This window comes from Siphateles boraxobius, unplaced genomic scaffold (assembly GCF_051911475.1).
Source record: "Siphateles boraxobius isolate OS27281-9 unplaced genomic scaffold, OSU_SipBor_1 8, whole genome shotgun sequence".
Classification (NCBI taxonomy): Eukaryota; Metazoa; Chordata; class Actinopteri; order Cypriniformes; family Leuciscidae; genus Siphateles; species Siphateles boraxobius.
Window position 1 is genome coordinate 18,663,252 of NW_027509208.1, and position 16,777 is coordinate 18,680,028.

Below are 16,777 nucleotides of genomic sequence, written 5' to 3' on the forward strand. Positions count from 1 at the left end.
TGCAGACACCCCAGGCTCCACAAACGGCAACAAAAACAAACTGGGCTTACCCGCACCACGAAACATAAACTGTTCCAGCCAATAACCGACAACAAGGATTTGGGGGTGAGGTTTGAGGGGTTAGTGCACGGATGACGAGGAGGGAGGGTCTTGCTAGCCTCTGTTTTGTTTTGTTTGACAATACTTTAAACGTCAACAAGAAGTGATGTCACCCGACATCGCTTAGAGCACCTTTAAAGTACCATTAGAAGGTGAATCATTTTAACGTGCAAGAAATAGGCCTACTTAGTGAATAGTTCATAATTTCGTGTGATTTTGTTCTAGCAAACTCAATGCGGACAGGCCTTAAAGTTGTAATGTTAAAAACCGATGACAAGAAGTTCAAATTTCATGACAATCATGAGACAAAGACCGCCTCGCCACTGAGATCAGCATGAAAGTGTTTTGTGAGATCATATGGCCCCTTAGTAACTAACTAGTCTCAGCCGCTACAGTGGCAGACAGACAAGACATTCTTGATAGTCCTCATCACCTCTCACTTCCTCTATGGGCCAACTGCATGACTGCCACTCACGTTACCCTGGAAACTACTTACAGCACATCAATCCAGAACAAGAGTGAACGCCTGCATGTTTCAGAGGGTTCTGTTACAAAAAACATCAACTGTTATACAACAGGCAGTCATGATTGCTGCTAGTGTGCTATAATAGTGTGCTGCTTACAGCATACTGAAGAATGTGCAATAGATCACCAGACCAATAATCTATTGCTGCATCCCAATCATCAATCATCTTGCCAGTTACCTGTGACAATATGATTGACAGGTCAGTTTACGGTGACAGGATGCACATAACTATGCGAGACCATTCAAACTGACACACGTTTTTCAATATCCATTAGTATTACACTACTTTTCTATTCTTTTTCTATATTGCGCTCGTGTCTTTTGCCACGGCTCACGCATCACGGCATTCTAAAACTCTTGACCTTGCTTCTTTTCTTTTTTTTTACTGATCTGGATCTCTTTTTTACTGCAAAAACATGTTCTGTGTGTTCTGCCCCTAAGCAGAATAGTCTATCACTTTTTTTTAAGTCAGGGTTCTAGACTGCGACTAAATGGATGTTAAAATGTTAGATGTTAAAGTGTTACTGTGCGTTCACACCAGACGCGAATTGAGCGTCAAATTCGCGCCTGCCGCATCTAGTTTTACGTGTGTACACTTTGAATCCATTCATTCGTAAAAAACTAAGTTTGAAGCGAAATTTACGTGCGTCAGAGGAAAAATCTGTTGGCGGCCATCTTTTTACAAGATGGCTAATGTTGATCGAGCATTCATCGAGAGAGTCACCGCTCTGTATTTGCTCTGGAGAGCAGAACAGCGGCGTAGGGATAATAGTCGCCGTATTTGGGTCCATCAGACCCTTCGGAGGTGAACCCAGTTTGGCGAGTTTCACCATTTGCTCCAGTAGCTGCGCCTGAATGACGTCCGCTTTCAGCGGTACTTACGCCTGTCCCGCGCCCAGTTTGATGACCTGTTGTCACGCATCGAAGAGAGGATCAACCTCGCCCTCACCCACCTAATCTGTAATTTATTTTTGTTTTGATGATAAATGGAGCCAGCCTAGGCTACTACAAAACTGATTAAACTGTCCTGTGATTTTGTTTTCGCTCACACAACACTGTCCAGACACGAACCATGTTCTTGCACTAAAGTATGTTGGTTCTCTTTACATTAGAATAATAATAATGTTTCATATAATCTAGATTAGATATGGAATAAATAGCATACAAAATTAATGTCTCATATATTAAAATCAAGTTTTTATGTGATAAAATATTTACTTCACCACGTCACGCGTCAATTCACGCGTCAAACACGCGGCGTGAATGCACAAAAAGCACTAAATAAATCATTCGCCCGAACGCGCCAGACGCCCAATTAGTGCTACATTTTTTCAATGGCAATGAAAGATTGAGTACATTGCATTGTGGGATATAGTCCTCCTCTTAATTTTCTCTGTTTTATACATTCTTGCAAAAATATAAGTTGATCTTAGAGCTGCACGATTATGACAAAAATCATAATTGCTGATTATTCCCTTGAAATTGTAATTGCGATTATTAATTACGATCATTACAAATTACATTGAATATATATAGGTGTATTATAATACATGTTTACACAAAAATTGTAAACACACACTAGGGGTGTAAATCGGAGCCTACATGACGATTCGATATGATACCGATTTCTTAAGCCAACGATTCGATTATTTTCGATACTTCAGAATTCCCTGCGATACGATTGGATACGATTCAATAATCGATATTTTACTATGATATCTATTAAGTTTCAAATAAATCAACAAAAATGTTAATAATTTGCCTTTTATTGAGAATACAGGAACAGTAGCCTATTCTATTCAAATAATGTGTATGTTGTGCTCAATGCACTGCAAATAGAACAGCAAATATAACAGTTAGGCTACTGCATACAGTACAAAACTTGATTCTATCGAATCGTGGGGCGTTTCCGTGCATCGCAAACGTGCACGACGCATGATAGAAAACAGAACGTGGGTCAATATATTGTGTTTTTTTTTTTTTTTTTGGTGCTATTATGCAAAGCTGAGTGAACAACACCGGTTTACTGTGTGTCGCATGTGGCTTTTTGCTGATTGCAAACGCAGGAGACAGTGGATTTCCATTAATGTGTTGCCCTGAGTCCACGCGCTATGTGTGTGCGAATACACTGCAGACTCACTCGCTCTTATCCAAGGTAAATTATCAACACTATCATCCCTTACATGTGTTTTATTTAACTAAATACATCATAATCAGCTAAAAAGCATGCGCAGGTCACTTACTTCCTGAACAAGTGCGCACCCGAGTCCGGGATGCTTTCACATTCACGCGAGCCGCGGCATGGTTCAAGTGCAACCGAACTCAGCGCACCTCCTCCAGGCAGTCTCGGGTTTGGTAGGCTACCCCAGTGCGCACCCGGGTCCGCATGACAGACAGCGTTTACATAATTAGCGATTTTTCATGCGAACCGTGCCCGTTCCGTTCCGACTTGGTGTGAAAGCACCCTAGACTTTTCAAGTAAGCTGTTGAAGTAGCCTTTTGTACACGTTAGCGCCTGTTTGTTTACGTTAGTAACTGCTAGCTTGGAATTCGCCGACTAAGTGACTGAGGGTGCATTCACACTGGCAGTTTAGTTCGGTGACTAACTAAAGTTAGCCCAGTGCATAACAACAATCATTTGTACGCATATGAGCGGATGGTGAAAATAGACAGGCGGCAAAACAAACACATTAATCGATACTCTTGCGGACGCATCGAATCGTCGGCTGTATAATCGATGCATCGATACGAATCGATTAATATTTACACTCCAAACACACACACAAGTAATGTCTAGGGGTAAAGACTAGGGGTGTTGAAATTAATAGTTTCTACGATGCATTGCGATGCAGACGAGGACGATTCGGTTATCGGTTCAGTAATAGACCATAACCGGTTATAATGTACTGACGCTTTTCTGACGTCATTTCTCACGTATGTGCTTCGTCGTGATACCATACACTGGCAGAGGGAAGCGAGATGTGTGCGCATAATTAAAATTGCTCCAGCTACTTTAAAAGCCTACATCTGGACACATTTCGGCTTTTATGAACAACCTGGTAAGCACGACCTGGAGAAGACACGCGCTGTGTGCGCTCATGTTACGCACAAATAGAATAGGCAGGAGGTAATAGCTATATTAACTTGATAAACAATGTTGGCCGTGTTCACCCCGAGCTGTTACGCCTGGCAGAGCCGGACTGCTTTAGAGTAAGAGAATGAGCTTCAACGTCACCCGAATCCGCAGCCAAAACAAATAATCCACCCGCCTCAATATTGTTCTCCGATTTAAGTATTCGCTGCCAGCCGATGGTGAAATTATAATTATTCTGTGTTGTTACGGGTGATTATAAATGATCGTCATCTTCAACAGTGAACTCTCGGCGGTTGATGCGCGCGCCTCTAATGGTGACATATACACTGATGAATCAGCGCTGCTTTTAAATAAACATTTCTTTAAAACAAAATTGATTTGATAAAATTTTATTTTCTTAATGGCATAAACAGGCCTTTGAAATTCAAACTGGAATGTCAATGTGACTTCCCGAACAGACGAACACACACGCACGCGCACGGATCACGTTTAAAGTAAATTTGAAAATTGAGGATGCGGTGCATCGAAATGCATTGTGATACCGAATTGAACTGAATCGATGACATGATAATCGTAACCGAACCGAACCGTGAGACCAGTGTAGGTTCACAGCCCTAGTAAAGACTACTAATAGATAAACATTAGGACTATGCTAAAGCAATTAAATAGCAGTCCCAAACTAGCTTTTGTTAATACAATGTTGATATGAGCCACCACTAGGGCTGGACCCGGATATTCAAATATTTGTTCGGTGTGTTGGTATTCGATTTGAAAATGTGACATTCGAATATTCTTCTTTTTTTTTTTTGCACACCTGGCATCCCCCTCGAAACGGTTCTCATTCGCGCTTGAATATGTTTTACACTATAAAATCTGGTAAAATATAATACTTAACATATAACTTCGTTTTATCTACTTAATAAATATATTTGCTTCTTCTTGGACTACTAAATGTGTTCCTGCAACGGGAGTATTCTCTGACTAGAGCGCAGAAAAGCAGAGTTTGTATGGACAGAAGTGCATGCATGAGCTTGTATTTTGGGTTAAGCGGCGTTGCTTTGACATTGTGGAACATAGAATAATAGAAACAAAATGTATTATCCTTTTTACCCTTATCAATCTAAAGTAATTTACAGCTAAATATAGGAGACTTTGAGATTTTACTGGGACGTTACATTTATTTTTCGTTTTTCTTTATTTAAATTTTGTTTTTCTTTATTTAAATTTCGTTTTTCTATATTTAAATTTCGTTTTTCTATATTTAAATTACGTTTTTATTTATTTAAATTTCGTTTTTATTTATTTAAATTTCATTTTTATTTATTTAAATCTACCCTACTTTGTCAGTGAGAAAAATATTATAAGACTACCTTATTAAAAATATTGCTTAAGTTAAAAGACGTATGTGTGTGTGTGTGTGTGTGTGTGTGTGTGTGTGTGTGTGTGTGTGTGTGTGTGTGTGTGTGTGTGTGTGTGTGTGTGTGTGTGTGTGTGTGTGTGTGTGTGTGTGTGTGTGTGTGTGTGTGTGTGTGTTTTATATCACTAGCGCAGTGTCCGTTCTCGGAGCATATATGCCCTGCATGCGTGAGGCGCACCGCTTCTTTATTTAAATCTACTCTACTTTGTCAGTAATTTGTTGGTGAGAAAAATATTAGACTACCTTATTAAAAATATTGCTTAAGTTAACAGACCTGTGTGTGTTTTATATCACTAGTGCAGTGTCCATTCTCGGAGCATATAAGCTCTGCTCGCGTGAGGCGCTCGCGCATCCGGCTCACGCTGTTCTGTAGTTTAGTAAAAGTTTATTAATTCTGAATGTGTCGCGTCTCACCTGTCTATCTATATTGCACCAAATACGACACTGCACTTCCTTGTGAAGTCGTTTGGATGAACGGTTCTCGAAATAATCAAAATGCAACGGACAGACAGACATAGGCTATAGAGATTCCGAAGCTTCGAATATTCGATGTTCATTACTACCGAAGCTTCGAAGCTCAAAAAATGGTATTCGGACCAGCCCTAGCAACCACAGTCATTTAAAAATATAAAAAATAACACCAAGTGAAAATAAACTGGCATTTTGGGTGAATTACCATGGTGAATACACAATAATAAAAAGAACTGTTAATGAAACAGCTCCTGGTGAATAGAATGAAAATCATACCTGCATGCAAATCCTTCTCAGCTAACACGTGATTTATTGGTATTTTACTTTTATTTCTTGACATACTAATTTACATTGTAACGACGTTGCATGCTCGTAGTTTCTTTTGCACTTTATACAGTGAAGAGATACACAGCGCGCGCCGCCGGATTTGCGCGTGCAATTGAAGAGTGCGTGCTACGAGCACAGTATAACGGGACAGGACAGGACAGTAAAGTCCGTTTTTCTGAGGTGAAAGTCTTTTTATTTCAGCGTACACTTACGTCACTGCCTGGCATGTCATATTGTGCTGGGTTTTCTGAAGTAGTTCTGATTCGCCTCTTATAACATAATTATGCTCTAAATAATAGGGCTGGGTATTGACACAAATTTCACAATTCGATTCGATTTCGATTCACAAGCTTGCAATTCGATTCGATTTCGATTACGATTCGATTCAATATTGATTATTTTGGATATCAGGTACAATACATGGCAAATTTTCTCAAGGAAAACAAATCTCTTAACCAATGCTGTAAACTATGGGAGTCAGTTGTATCATTAAAATTGTTTCATTAGCCTACTATCCTAATATTAAAGGTAAAGATTTACTGATTTGTATACAAACAATTACACTTTTATTTATTTTTCTAATAATAAAGTTATATGAAATATAAATATTTAAATGGTGGCTGTCATAAAAACTTGCCAGATTTATTCAAACATGCATTAAATATTGAAAAACATAAAATAATTATAAAATAACATAAAATGCATATGTAATATGGTGCATATATTTAGCAAAATGCTCCTCTCTAGAGTTAATTTGTCTAGCTGACTAACGAGTTCCTGGTCACTGGATATGGTTTTTCCGAGGTAAATGTGACGTTACATGACATTGTTTACAAGCTGTTTCACTGACGTCTTTCCTCGGTTGAAACAATGATTGAGCGATTCCATGTGACAACAAGAATTTCGATAAGTTATACTCTATCTTTTAACACACTTTCAGATGCTCATTCATGTTTATTTAACGCTGTAACTGGTAATATTAAGGCGGAAGAGAAGATTATGTGTGCTCGGCGCTGCTGCTTCTCTTGAGCTGCGCCAGAGCGATCTCACGCCACAGCGCCAAAACGGTATTTATGTTTTTGAATTTCGTAAGAAAATGGACGTAATTTGAAATCTGAGACTTTGTTTCATATCAATAGTAACAAAGCACAAAGATTATTGCGTTTATTGGATGGGATTGCGCGCTACAATGTTCCATTCATTCATCAACTGAAAACAGGATGACTAATCGATTCTTGGGATTTAAGAATCGATATCGGTTCGTAAAAATGAGAATCGATTAAAATCAAGAAATCGATATTTTTTACCCAGCCCTACTAAATAACACCCACACGCAGAGTGGATTTTCTTTCGTAATCGCGGCTTTGAACGATTACGTAATCGCTGCATCTGTAATCGCAATTAGAAATTCAATTAATTGTGCAGCCCTAGTTAATCTGGCTATTCTATGCACAGTATAGCTTCAACATATAAAGAGTAGCATGGTAATTCACTCCTTCAAACAAACATATCCCATGTTTCCTTTGAAACAGCCATAAAAAAGCACTCAAGAAGGAACTTCTATCTGTTACCCTCACTGTAACATAAATACAGGTCTCAGAACAGTCCTCCAAATTACAGTTGCAGTAATGCGCAGCTCACAAAAGCCAATTTTACTGTCAGATCAAAATGGAAACGTAGACAACTTAGTAATCAGTGCAGTAATGCAATAAACAACGTCCTTTGAAAATACTGCTCAATTCTTAAATTACAGGGAACCTGGGATGCGAAAGACTAATGAAACGGCTGCCGTAATGTCTAGCGAGTGCCCTGATCATTAGACTAATTAAAGAGTTTCTCTGCTTAACCTCACAGCCTATGTGACAGAGCAGAAGCACAAATAGCCACAGAGACAGAGGCACAGGCCCATTAACACAACAGATGTTAGGAAAAGGCTTCAAATGACCCTGTAGCTTAAAATACACATCCTTTCTGGCTCTCCCTACAACACACACTGTTATGAGCGTTCGAACACGAGAGGCATGCTAAGAAGAGCGATGTACGCACATTACAGAATCACTTACGGACAGAATGTAAACACAAGGCCTCGTTCAAGTGAGCGACTGCACACACCCATTCTTCGAGGAGGCTCATCTTGAGTTTCAGAAAACCCCTGTCATTTGAGCAGGGAAGCAAAGCAGAACAGCACCTACAATCCTCAGACACTCTCTCACACGAAAGGTAGGCCCTTGTGGAAGGGGGTCCCGTTTCACAAATGTAATCGGTGAATAATCGCATTTCTTTGTAAAGCAGAAAGCACAAGGCCAGATGGGTCTCGAATTCATATAAACAAGTCAATGCAGATTGTGTCCGATTAGGAGTAGATCTACCCAAAAGAATAAGCCAGTTTCAAAGAGTTTCTGTGTCATAGGAGAGGGTGCCATTGTACTTCAAATTAAGATTTTTTTTTTTTACTGCATAGATTAGTGTCTATTAGTAAAATCTGTTTCCTTTATCAATCTTTGTTGCATTATGCCAACGGTGTAGTGCTGGGCGGTATACCGGTTCATACCGAAAACCAGTGTATATTTTTGTTATGATATTAATTTTCAATATACCGCCATACCGATGTATTTAATAACACAACGTTCGGAACGAACGTTACGCTGCGTCGCGCGACACTATTTCAGACGGACCCTTTACAATGTTGCACTTCTAAGCGACTGCGAGGCGAGGGTAAACCTTTTACAGTCTATGGGGTAAACAGCTGTGCTCTGGTGTTACGTTACAAGGAAGAACTGCAGAACTATGGCGTTATTTTCTGGTCAAATGTCGAGAGCGCATTATTGTAGCGCGAAAGTACATTAATATAATGCGCGAGCACGAATCTCTCCTCTTCCCCAGCTAACAATTTTAGGTTATAAGAACGTTTTTATAACGTTCCCATTAAGGCGAGACACTACAGGTGAATAGGATAATTTTTTTAGCTAGCAGATCTCACCATGAAACTTTCCCAGCTGATTACCTACATTAAGATGAGAAAAAAATGTATTACAAGTTTTCTGTAATTTAATGTTTAAATATGCAAATTAGGCATAATATAATTAAATATGCGCTAATTTGCATATATTTTAAAAACGAAATCTGAGTATTGAATAAAGCCAGGTCCAAAATTATTTTTTCATTGTGTTAACATATTAGATCGGGAAAATATTCCAGATGGATTTATGGATATCTACTTTTGTTATCCTGTAAATCAGAATATACTGCCAATAGCCTTAAAAAAATTATGTTTTTTGGAATGAAATGTTATATAAATCAGGCTAGGAATAATATATTTACAAATCCCTCAGTAAATGTCTTCATAATATAACTAGGTACAAGACTGGGAAGTTTGGTGCATATAGTTGCTACTGAACTGGAGATTTCGGACTTTGAGTATGATAGAAAAGTCATTTTGAGAAAACGGGCTTTAAAGATTTAGCATCAGCCAATAAGATTGCGCATTTAGAGTTAAATCCCCCCTTTTGGTTTCACGGTTGGTTGGTTATAAAAAGGAAATGACCATATTTGGATCCAGCAGTTTTGTTCGGGAGAGAGAGACTTTTCTAACGGTTTGTGTGATGACAGGGTGCAGATCGCGGAACAGAGGGAGGATTTATAACGACAACTTTTGAAAAATTTATGAGAAATCTACAGTCGCAAACAGACAAAGTTTAGTAAAATAAATACCTAAATGTGTATTTCGGACTTTTTTTCACCACAAGTCTGAAAGAAGACATGTATTGAAGACAAATATCCCAAAATCTAAAAATTGACCAGTGAAAAAAAACCCTGATGTTTTTGCCTGCCGTGTCTCGCCATAAGTTATAAAACGTTATTTCTGAATGTTCTAGGAACATTCAAAACGTCCAGTGTTTTAGAAGTTGTATTAATGTAATTTCTTGGTTATAAGAACTTTATTCAAAACGTTATAAGAACGTTCAATTCTCACGTTATATAAACGTTGTATTAACGTTATATCCTGGTTATGAGAACGTTATTAGAACGTTAAGAAATAACAATTTTAGGTTATACTGGGCGCTATTCTATCAATATTCACTAATGACAGTAAAATAGACCATCTTAAGTCAATTTACTGCAGTAATTCCTCTCTCAACCAGTAGAAAATGCTTTGAACGCCTGATTAAGCATGAAAAAAAAAACGTCATAAACCGGAAAACCGGCATAATTTTGAAAAAAACCATGATATAAATGTTTTGTCAAACCGCCCAGCACTAAAACGGTGACAGTTCAAAAATGGGAAAAAGCACTTCTTGTGTTTTTCGTCCCAAGTTTGCATGACCGTAATGCAGAAAGCATTAAAGACATCTTAGTATACTTTTATGTTCTGGTTCTTAACTAAAGTTTATTTTAGTATCTTCATTTTAAAGGCTCTAAATGGTTCAATTCCAGAGATATGGAGATCTAAATGCGACTCCATGAGTAAATTATGTACAAGTTATCGGTTGTCAAAAACCAGGGCTGCACAATTTATTGCAATGAAACTGCACGCTATTTGGCAAAGGCTGCGATTATTTTCTGTGGAGCTTGTTAGTGCAGCGCGGCTGATCGATAGAAAATGCTACTCCATCTGAACACCAGAGGGCGTCTCACACACACACACTAAATATGCCCGCGCAGAAGTACAATAATGCACATCATTCCAGGAAATCCCTATGGGCATCATACTATTGCTGTAGCTGAATAAACAGAAGATTGAAATGCTTTGATTGATTAAACATGACTTATAAACACACACGACTGTCTTATTCTGTGCAAGAAGCCACATCATCTCACAGAAGGATGCTCAACTGTCGTTATGAAGTGAGTTTGGAGTAAAAGTAGGGCTGGGTATTGTTAGGAATTTCACAATTCGATTCGATTTCGATTCTTGAGGCTTCGATTCGATACGATTTCGATTCGATATTGATTTCTTAGCTTCGATATCGATTCAATAATTAGTAAATACACAAGTAATTAAGTACCTGAGTATATTTTTAAATAATGTGTGCACCAATGTTTAAGAACAAATTGACCCCAGCATGTTTCCTGTCATGGTTTATTTAGCAGAACATACTGTACAATATTGTACATGTGTTGAATACAAACCACAACTGTAACAAACGGTGCTTTATTAACACCTCTAAAGTGCATATAACTGTAATAGAAAGTATATTTCCTTCTTCCTATACATTCAAGTTATAAAAGAAATGTAAACAGAAACACAAAATGTGCATACTCATAAAAAAATGCGCTGAGGTACACGCGCGCACATTTGCACACACGCAAGGACTCTTCCTCTCTGTCGTGCGCGCGCCATGCGGTTTGGAGCTCGCAAGCTCTAGATTTCGGGAGATTTGAACTAATTTGCGTACATCAGGGAGCCGCTATCAATATGCGGGAGACCTCCCGGAGACTTATTGTTGTTCTTATTATCATTTAGGGGGGCTTAGGAACATTTTGGGGTAGCTTCAGCCCCCCTAAAATAGGCCTAATGACGTCCCTGGTTGGTGGTGCAGGCTTGAACGGAGTGTAGCTACTGTCCGTCATCTTGCTGTTTTGGTAAAGCGCGTCTTGTACAACGCTGAACGCTCGCACTAGAGTGTTGCCCACAGCGCCGCCACTGGCCGATATTGAATTGAGAAACAAATAATTGCAATGCATTGATGAATCGATATTTTTACCCAGCCCTAAGTAAAAGCATGTTATTAAATGTTGTCTTTCGTTGGACAAGAGTCTCATACATCCTTCTCATGTTTGGAAAGATGTTTTAAGCGTGTTGCTTTTTTAAATGCACATTATAAGTGACTCAAACTCACAGTGCTTTTAGATGGAGCAGCGTTTACAGAGCCGCACATCAATAACAAGCTGAGCATAAAAATAATCGAAGCCTTTGCGATTTCAAAATCGCGATAGGGCAAATCGGTTTAAATGCGATTTCATGTAAATTGCGATTAATCGTGCAGCCCTATCAAAAACCCAATGTGGGTCACTTTGCATAGAGTTGATACTTTATTTCTTTTAAAGAGGAATATCTGAACAACAAATAATGTTGAAACTATAAATGTGTGTGTGCCATAAATATTGTTTTTCAAAACATGAATCTAGTTGTCAGTTGATGAGTTAACCTTGGAAGCCAGAGAGAATGGGTTAGAAATTATCAACAGACAAGTCACTCAATAATATTCATGTTCAATACATTCAAGTCCATGTAATGCTTAATAGTTTGGAAAACACTGATGTCTACGGAAGCAATCAAAATAGAGTATAGAGTAAATGACCTTTTGAAAGTAACTTGACGCTTCAAATAATGATTGCCTTGAGTGACTGTTAAAAAATTGTGCCAATGAATCATTCATTCAAAAGATTCATTCAAAAACACTAAATCATCCAGTAATGAAACAAGTATTTATGAGTGAGTCCTTGAATCATTCACTCAACTCGCTTAAAAAAATAAATAATTCAGATTAAATAAACATTTTAAATAGACTGCAGCAATTAACATTCTATCATTTAACCTCTTGTAAATTACATGTTAATTGGTTTAGTTGTCTGTTAAGATTAAAAAATAAGATTTTGTAAGATAAGATATGCTTATGTAGTACAAATTTGTGAAAAATCCTAAATTAACTAACCTAAAAATAGAATTTTTCTGTAATACACCCCCAGGAAACAAATTGAAGTCAGAAGACAGGAATCCCACCAAAGTGAAGTCAGGAATCCCACCTGTGCAGCCATCTAAGAACAGCTGCACTGGAGCAGTGTTTCAGCTCTAAGCAGCACCAGGATCTGCCTTGCAGTAGTTTGAAAAGGACAAAGCTTTCTTACAAGAGACAGGAAGCGCTCAGACATACAGAAAGAGAGAAGGAAAGCAACAGAGTGAGAGTGTTTATGGGGATTAAAGCAATGGCAGATGCTCGCTTCAACTATAACTCGCTTCAACAAAACCCAAGCTATATTTAACAAAGGAAATTGAACCTTTGCATACAGTTGTGATCTGATTACCAGAGGGACTCAAAGACATTTATACTTCTTCTTTAGGCCAGAAACACTCAACGCAGGTGTTTGGCCAAACGCACTGCAAACCATGGTTGCACTGTACATACTTGGGGCCGGTTCACACAGAACACGTTTTTGCTGTAAAAGACACGAGACGAGTCAGTGGAACGAAAAACAACGCAAGGTCTAGAGACGCATTAACTTAAACTTGAGCGCCGCATTTTTAGAATGCCGTGAGACGCTGCAAAATACACAAACGCAATGTTTAAAGAGGTTCTTGTGGCGGAAATAGACAAGAGGGCAATAGAGTTAAGGTCAGTTCACAAAGAGAGCAAGAAGCCTGTAATGAAAACTAGCGTCCACATCATGGGACGATAATGTTCTATTCTTTATAAGCACCCTGCGGTTAAGTTGTCTGTCACTTTAAATGCTCCAACTCTTGGATTTTGATTGGCTGGATGGATGTTGATTCATGGCTGTCAATGTTTTTATAGTATCAATCAGGTTGTGAGCGTATCCCTGTGGCTTTCAGTTCAGTGTTAAAATGGCAATGTGAACGCTAAGCGGACCAGGACTCTTTGTTTTTGTTGGTCCGGACCAAACGAACCAAGCAAACTGAACTACAAGTGTGAACACACCCTAAAATGCACCATTTTCAACAGCACCAAAGTAGCCTATTTAAACAGAGAATTAAAGCATCAAGAAAAGACCCTGACCAACACACATTCATTCTGTAAATACATGTTCATAAAAATGGGTCAACCTGAAACCAACCACCTGTATTCATACTTTGCAAGTGACGTCACAAGTAATGGCTGGCGGGCAAGAACGTCGTTCTCTAGCAAGGAAACCCAGTAAACTAATCAAGGATCTTGCCAGGACGTCACAGTTTTAATATACAAAAGTTGGTGTTTTAAGGTGTAAACGACATGCCAGATACTTGTTGTGCGATTGGATACACTATTATTCAGCATGATCGGGTTCTCAGAGACGACGATGGATATAACGGTATAGCAACGACTATCTTAACTTACTGGCTTAATATTTCTCTTGTGGACCTACATTAATGACAGTACAAAATTAGAAGAATATTCCTTTTTAAACAAGTTTTTGACACTGCTTTTGATTTTCACAGATGGCAGAGTTGTGCTGGTCGTGAACTAAAGACTGTTTTTAGGCCTATACCATTTTAGTGATATTATTAATATTTAGTAATTGTATTGTTTTTAGTGTTATTAGTGTCATTAAACGTTTTGTTAATGTGCTATGGAAACAAAATATCCTCACTATATAATTAATTGTAGTATTGGCCATTTTGTCAGCGTTTGTTGCCCGCCAGGTATCCACGGTAGTCACGTGACTGCAAAATATGAATTGATACATTTGATTATGAGTTAGTCATTACCCAGCATATCTGAGCATATTGTATCAAAATCGTCAACTCTTGACTGTTCAGTATTTAAGTCACATTTCTATGGCCAATATCCTGTTTTGATCATTACAGATTTGGGCTTTGACTTTGATTTATGGTGAATTCATCATTTAACAGTGTTCTATTCAGACAGAAGGTTCCTGAAAGGCAGCCTCATTTCCATATATGATCAATAAGTGCTGAGCCAGACGTAATAAATGTCTTTTAGCTTGAGTTTACTGCAGAAAGACTCTGAATGGATTGAGAGCTATTGACTGGCAACTTTTATACAAACTATTAGCATAGTCAGTATAAACACTTTCACGGTGGCTCAGAACATAGTCTACGTTTTGACATCAGATGCATTTGTAACACACTTATAATTTATATAGGGGCTTATTAGGGCTGGGTTCACTGTATCGATTAGTTGATTTGATTCCGTCTTCATTTTGATGAAGATTATTATTCTTGAATTCCAAAATCAATCTTTTAGTCACAAAACTTCACTAAACATCTCCAATCCAATCAGCTTTGTGCTCTGTTACTAACGTTATACATATGAAACAAAGTCTCAACTTTCAAATTCTGTAAATTGTATCATGAAATTCAAACAATAGATGCAGTTTTCGTGCTCTTTAATGTGACAGATTGCTGTAGCGCTTCAGTTCAAGTTAAAAAAATGTATGTTGATTATTACCTATAAGTAAAAATGAATAGCAATAAAGCACCAGCATTAACAGCTTGCAGCATTAGATTAGAGATTGTAAAATATGTCAATACCCAGTCCTAACACAATAGGGCCAAGAAACAAATTTAGTCCATAGTTGCAGTAACCAATATGATTTCCTAAAAATCTGATTTAACCTCTGATTCTTTTTGTTGACCTTTTAATTTTGAAATTATCTGCAAAAAAACGCCTACAAAAAAAAACTTTTAAACATATACTGCCTTGATCATGGTAACCATAGTTACAAGAAAAATAAATACAATAGCTATGCTACTACATTCTAATACAATAGCAAAATCATACAACAGTAAGTTACATAAACATCATTGGATCAAAAAAAAAAAAAAAAAAACATCATTGGATCTCTTTAAAACAGTGTCAGATTTTTGCTTATCTGCTTTATGATGACAGTAGTGACCAAAAACACTTCTGAAGTAATTTAGTCATTTATAAACTATGGTATTTTGGCAGAACATATGCTCACCATGGGCGATTTTGGAAGATAAACTTGTTCAGAAGCAAGGGAGTGAAATTAACCTCCGTTGGAGTGTGTGTGTGTGTGTGTGTGTGTGTGTGTGTGTGTGTGTGTGTGTGTGTGTGTGTGTGTGTGTGTGTGACACACCCCGATTCAGAGTGAGGGGGCAAGTGAACCCCCTCGAGACAAACAACCGTTATCCTTCAGTGATCCACCTCCATCAACCACGAGAATAAACTTAATCCTGCAGATTATTTCACACACACACGTAACGTTACACTTGACGCAAAAGCGTAGCCTGTTCTCAGAAGAACCGAGCGTTGAGCAAGCAAAAGTCGGCCAACTACACGCAGCCAGCGCATGACACACACATGCACATCCATTCCCTCCCAAACAGTGGCATCTTCAGTCCGTTAACCGCTTGTCTCCGGTCGCTGTTAATCTCATCATAGGCGTGTTGCTGCTGTAGCCTGTTAGCTAACATCCCGCTCAGAACCACACACTGCGCATCACCACAAATTAAAAGGCGTCAAACTCACCGTTTCACGCTCCTTGCTTAACTCCAGCGCGAGGATGCTACGACCGTTACTCCGTGCTGCAGGCGACGGTCCAGCAAACTAATATAAACAATATGAAGCTACAACAGCCGCGCGCCTGTAACGTTCCAGCAGGAGCGACAAATGTGTGTGTGTGTGTGTGTGTGTGTGTCCGGCCGTTGATCCGACAGTGGGCGCGGCTACGGGCTCAGTCCGACAATGCTACACTGTAATTGGTGGAGAGCGTAAAGTGGGGTGGGGCTACTGGCTCAATCTGATCCTGCTGCTGTGTTATTGGGGACCAGCTGAGAAAGGGCGTGGCTTCAGGTTGCTTCTGCTGCTGCAGTGTCATTGGAGGTATTGCAACAAAAGTGTATTTTCTGCCCCAAGGAGTCACTTAAAGTACTTGCAGACTTTTGTTGAGTTTTTAGACATTTTAGAAGCAGCAATATTTCGTAAATATATTAAATAAAACTAAATAACAAAATGTAGTGTAACCTTATAACCTGATTTTAATTCAGACATTCATTCATTTTGCTGCTTTCATACAATAACACGGATTAACACTACAGAAACTGCAGTGACATCAGGGAGTAGTAAATTACTTTTTAATCTGATTCCAGAATAAATAACTCTTATGAAACTATTATTTCAGAGAATCAGAAACATTCGGC

The 16,777-nt window shown here is 38.5% G+C and overlaps 1 protein-coding gene and 1 long non-coding RNA gene across 6 annotated transcripts in view; one reads left to right on the forward strand and one right to left on the reverse strand.

The window, feature by feature from the left end:
- Window positions 1-16,313, reverse strand: part of ralgps2 (Ral GEF with PH domain and SH3 binding motif 2) — a 155,066-nt gene extending 138,753 nt beyond the window's left edge. For 2 of the 5 annotated variants that reach the window (XM_077220483.1, XM_077220480.1), the window contains exon 1: window positions 16,107-16,313. The gene's annotated coding sequence lies outside the window, so the exon portion shown is untranslated. Of the gene's footprint in view, window positions 1-15,576; window positions 15,634-16,106 lie in introns of those variants that run through there. The other 3 variants (XM_077220484.1, XM_077220481.1, XM_077220482.1) reach the window with 3 other exon arrangements.
- Window positions 1-16,777, forward strand: part of LOC143729317 (uncharacterized) — a 591,772-nt gene that overhangs the window by 572,873 nt on the left and 2,122 nt on the right. The gene's annotated exons all lie outside the window — the stretch shown is intronic.